Source organism: Acomys minous (genome assembly GCF_964271855.1).
Source record: "Acomys minous genome assembly, chromosome: 15".
Classification (NCBI taxonomy): Eukaryota; Metazoa; Chordata; class Mammalia; order Rodentia; family Muridae; genus Acomys; species Acomys minous.
This window is the reverse complement of record NC_140497.1, coordinates 44,436,515-44,441,754: the sequence shown is the minus strand read 5'-3', so window position 1 is coordinate 44,441,754 and position 5,240 is coordinate 44,436,515. Positions and strand designations below refer to the sequence as shown.

The 5,240-nt window shown below is 43.6% G+C and overlaps 1 long non-coding RNA gene across 1 annotated transcript; it reads left to right on the top strand.

The window, feature by feature from the left end:
• The first annotated feature begins 2,064 nt into the window (after positions 1 to 2,064).
• LOC311584481 lies at positions 2,065 to 3,335 on the top strand. Its single transcript, XR_014774904.1, has 3 exons — positions 2,065 to 2,147; positions 2,678 to 3,104; positions 3,194 to 3,335. It is a non-coding gene; the product is annotated as an uncharacterized lncRNA (long non-coding RNA).
• Positions 3,336 to 5,240: the final 1,905 nt, after the last annotated feature.

The following is a 5,240-nucleotide window of genomic DNA, read 5'->3' as shown; positions in this document are numbered from 1 at the left end:
AGCCCAAGAGGCATGTCCCACGAAAGTCTTCACTTACCAGGAGATTGGGATAGATGTGAGGACATCCTAATGGGACTCTAGGTGAGAGAAGTATGGGAGGATGGGGAAATAGAAGGATCCAGAGAGTCCTAGAAACCTACTAGAAGAATATCAGGACAGGTAGATCTGGTCCCAAGGGTCCTGCTCAAACTACTGCACCAAGCAAAGACAATACATGCAGTAAACATTGAACCCCTACCCAGATCTAGCCAATGGGCAGGACATTCTCCACAGCTGAGTGGAGAGTGGGGACTGACATGAACTCTGGTGCCCCATATTTGACCACTTCCCCTTGGTGGGGAGGCCTGGTGGCACTCAGAGAAAGGATAAGCAGGCTACCAATATGAGACTTGATAGCCTACGACCATATAGTGGGGGAGGAAATCCCCCTCGGGTCAAAGCCATAGGGAAGTGGGATAAAGTGAAAGAGGGATTGAGGGAGGAATGGGCGGATACAAGGGATGGGATAACAATTGAGTTGTAATCTGAATAAATTAACTAAATAAAAAAAAAGAAAAAATAAAGAAAAGTGACTCATGCAGACTCTAATGTATAATTCTGGATTTACTTGCTCAAAACAAAAGTCACAAAAGGCCTGCCACAGATGCTTAGACCCTGCAGCTCCATTAAGGAATAAGAGTGTCATGTAGTGTTCCAAAGAGAGAATTTTATTTTAAAAAATTTAGATACACACACATGCATGTATATATGTACGTGTATACATGTGCACCCACGTGTGTGTGTGTGTGTGTGTGTGTGTGTGTGTGTGTGTGTGTGTGTGTCCAGCCATGGTGGTACATGCTTGTAATCCTAGCCCCCAGAAAGTAAAGGCAGGAGGGTCAAGAATTCAATGTCCTCCTTAGCTGCATAGTGCGTTTGAGGTCAACCTTGCCTACATATAATTCAATTTCAAAAAGAACTAAAAATAAAATAAAATATACATGTATAGGGAGCCAGAGAGACAGCTCCATGGTAAACCACACTTGCTGCTCTCACAGGGAACCCACACAACAGCTCACAAGTGTTTGTAACTCCAGTCTCAAGAGACCTGACATCCTCTTCTGGCTTTCAAGTGCATTAGGCATGTACGTGGAGCACATATATACCTGCAGACGATACACGCATGCACACAACCCAAAATGCATATATAACAAAATCTAGAATTATCAAATAACCCATTAATTAAACTTAAATCATGACTATTCATGCTTTCCTTCATATCACAGTAATACATTTATTCACACTTGAAAACTTGTTCATTTCAAATAGTTAACCACCAAAGCAGTTCTATCTCGCTCAAATATTTTCTCAGAAAAAAAAAATCAAAACTAATCTGGCCTAGCATCTCTCTGGGTCATCTTGATTAAAGGGCCTGTGTAGAGCCAAGTAGAAGCTGTAGTGGGTAGAGGTTACATCAAAAGCTATTCAATAGAGGAGGAAGTGGGGGAGAAAATTCATCACCTTGTACTTGTGAAAACAGTAAACAAGAGGAGAAAAGCTCTCCACATAGGAGAGCCTAAGTTCATACTGCAAAAATAAGAAAAACAAGCATGTCAAATGAAAATGAAAAAATGCTTTTTTTGAGGAAAAAAGCCAGAGATTATGGGCAGAAACAGCCATTGAAACAATTTAGAATTTAAAACTAGCAGAGGTGAATGTTGTACAACGTAGGTGCAGGATAAACAGCCTAGTTACAAGGCTGGACTGGGTGATATGAAACCTCATTGAATTAATTGTCTGTTAGAATGCACTGAGAGGTACTACAGCGTTAATACACTGCAAAAAATACCCAGTCATTATATTTACTCCCAAAATGCCACGTAGGAATTCAAGGTCAAGCTTAAATTCACGCTTTGCTGATGGAAAAGCAAGATCTTAAGCACCAGCCTGGAAAGCCCAGTGTTCTGAAGTCCCGCTGTCATGCTTAAAGCGGCCTTTTTTTTTTTTCTTTTTCTTTTTTCAGAGGCGGCCCGCTGAGTCGGCATTTGTCACGCACAGAGCGGAAACAGAACAAGATGCTCAGAAGGAACAACGTGGAGGGTACAAACCCAGGCCAGGTGGCAATCACCACGCCCCTGCTGGGCTGCAATAACCAGCACCTGGGCAAAGTGAGTCATTGAGTGGGGGAGGGGGGGTTGGGGAAGCATGCGTATCATTAAAAAACGGGGGCAAAAGGGAGCGCAGAAAAGGACAGGTTTGCAAACAGTGACCAAAGCCGAGACCAGGCCATCCATATTACAACCGGCTTCTGAAAAGAACTCCATGAGAAATGCACTCTCTGTGTGTATACACTGTGTGCTCCCACGTACACATAGCCCCGCACATGGTCCCACGCGCTCACTCTAAGTACCTCTGACACAAAGAAAGGGAATTAAAGACGAAAGGCACATTTTAAATCATTACACTTCAGAGCCACAATGTCCATGAAAATATCTCAATTTTAGTCAGCACCATTCTCTCCTTTTGGATGTTTTCCTAGGTTTCTTCAAATTTTGTTTTGTTTTGTTTAAAGTCTAAATCAGTGTTTCTCAAGAATTAGAATAAGATGTTGAAGTTCCAGACCTGTGTTCCTAAGACTGTGCTGATAAGAAACATATGCTTTTCTGTTCTTTCACTCATTCACACACCTTTTCCGCAGGCACCTCGCGGAAGCCGGCACTGCAGCCCTACAGGGTACACACAAGACCCTGTAGATATGCCTCCTACCTTCGCAAGATCGGCATTCTGGAAGACAAGTCAGATATCAATTAGACAAGTTTATGATTTTTCTAAATACAAATGAGAAAAGGACTATGATGCAAAGCTGCCAAGCACTGTGACGTGATCACAACAGAGGGCTTGAGTTAGTCCGCAGACAGACATGTGCACTACAGCGCGTGTGCGGAGGACGCAGGACAGCTTGCAGGAGCATCGGAGTCGCTTCTCTCCTTCTGCCTTGTGGGTCGTTGGATTACAATTCAGGTCTTCGGGCTTAGCCGCAAGCACCTTCACCCACTCAGCCATCTCATCAGGCTTCTTCCCCTAATTTTGGTATTCGAAACATATAATGTGATCAAAGTACCAAGGTGTGAAGAGAGATGAACCCAAATGTTACTATTTTTTTTTTCCTTTATATCATAGCAAATAAAAATAACTTTTCCCTCACTGCTTCCAGCTTTCCGTCTGTAGGTGAAATTTTCTTTCAACATCATTAAGATTCTGGATGCCACTGCAAACCCCTGGTCCTTCTGAATTGCTGGTGAGCTGTCATACGCAGCAGCGAGCAGTGGGACAGTGTTCTGATTTTTATTGTCATCCCTAAGGGCCATCCACCAGCCTTTGGTGAGTACCTATATCCTGTTACCTCATTCAGGAGGCTAAAAAAACAAACCAGACCAAAAGGAAAACAAGCACAATCTCTAAGCATTATAAAAAAAAAAAAAAAAAAAAAAGAGGGTTGGGCAAGCCATTCTGGAGATATTAAATTTTCTCTTATGAGGGAGGGAATCTAGTATCTTGGTCTAACTTGCTTGAGAATTACAGATGATGTACCCCATCTTTTTAACTCCTTATATTTTCCACAAGAAGAAAACCTTTTCCTAGCAAGCTGAACGAAGGCTTCTGATGTATAAAGGCCTATTCTTGGAGATTTCTTACAAGAATGAGGCTTTAGTAAAGAAAGCTAAGAGGAAGGGAGGAGACTACGCCAGGAGCAGGGACTGTGTACAGCAGGCACGTATTGAGGAACACTAATACACAGAAGCTGAGGGGTGGGGAGAGATCAATTGCAGAGCTTACTTAAAGCAATGGAGAGTAGCTGGAGCCCGTGGCCCTCGCCTTTAATCTCAGTACTCGGGAGGCAGAGGCAGGCAGATCTCTGTGAACTGCAGACCAGCATCAAGCTGGCAACAGATGTGTATCTCTAAGAGACAATATTTTCTACATCTCGAAGAAGGGAAAGAGACAATGGATGTAGGGAGAAGACTAGGACCTCATGTATCAGCTCAGGAGGGAGATAATTATAGCTTAGACTGGGTTAGTGGCAACAGAGATGATGTCATGAACAGGACTTGATCATAAATTGCACTGTAGCCAACAAAGACGATGGAATTGTCATGGGTAAGTTATCAGTTTTGCATTTCCTTGTATAGATGATGGGTTATAATGACAATCACGAAACAAGGAAGAGCCCTATTACCAAAGCCTTCTTAAGGTGGTTTGGCTGGAAGAAATCAAACTGTATCTGAGATGCTTTGGGGATATCCAGGTGCATACGCTAATTGAAAGTTGCATATTTCTTCCCCAGGTGAGGAATATGAAATAAAGAAGTTAGGTTGCCTGGGTTAGTGTCCTAAAAGTTATTTTTTTTAAATTAATTTATTTATTCACTTTATATCCTCGTTGTAGCCCCATCCCTCCTCATCAACCAGTACCACCCTCCCTCCCTCTCCCCGACTCCCTCCCCTATTCCTCAGAAGAGGGGAGCCCCCCCTTTCCATCCACCCCAGCTGAGTGTGTCCTCTTCCCCTGTGGCCTGGCAAGGCAGTCCTGCCAGGGGGAAGTAATTGAAAAGCTGGCAAGAACCCCTACTCCTCTTACTAGAGGACCCACATAAATCCTGAGGTGTCAGTCAGCTATGTCTTTGTAGGGAGCCTGAGTCCATTCCATGTGCCGTTTTGGGGTGGGGGGGGGGAGAAGGTCATCAGTATCAAAGAACAGAAAATAAGTCGCACTGTATCAACAAAGGGTTAAGAGAAGATAGGAGTGTAGGTAACAAATCGCTAAGAAATGGGCTGGAAGAGGAAGAAGACAGCAGGGATTAGCACTGAAGAGAAGAGGGGAACTGGGCTAGGGCGTAGGCATAAGGTTATTGTGTAGTTTAAATTCTGATTTTCTGTGTAAACGTTGTGTAAACTCTGCTCCCCAATTGTCCCTCCGTTATGTCGATAAAGCAGCTTACAGCCAATCGATGAGCAAGGGAGAGAATAGGGCGGGACTTCCTGCCAGCCACCGGGTGTCGGGGAGTTAGAGAAGGAGCTCAGAGAGGTCAAAGGAAGTTGAGGAGAAAGTTGCTGGAGCTGAGGAAAGCTACAAAAGTGCAAGTATCCCTGAGGTGTTTACTGGGATTAAGACGGGATAGGATAAGGGGTTAAGAACAGACTTAAACTGCCCAGATTGTGTTGTGAAGCCTTGTATTATAAAAGAGTCTCAATTTGGGTGAT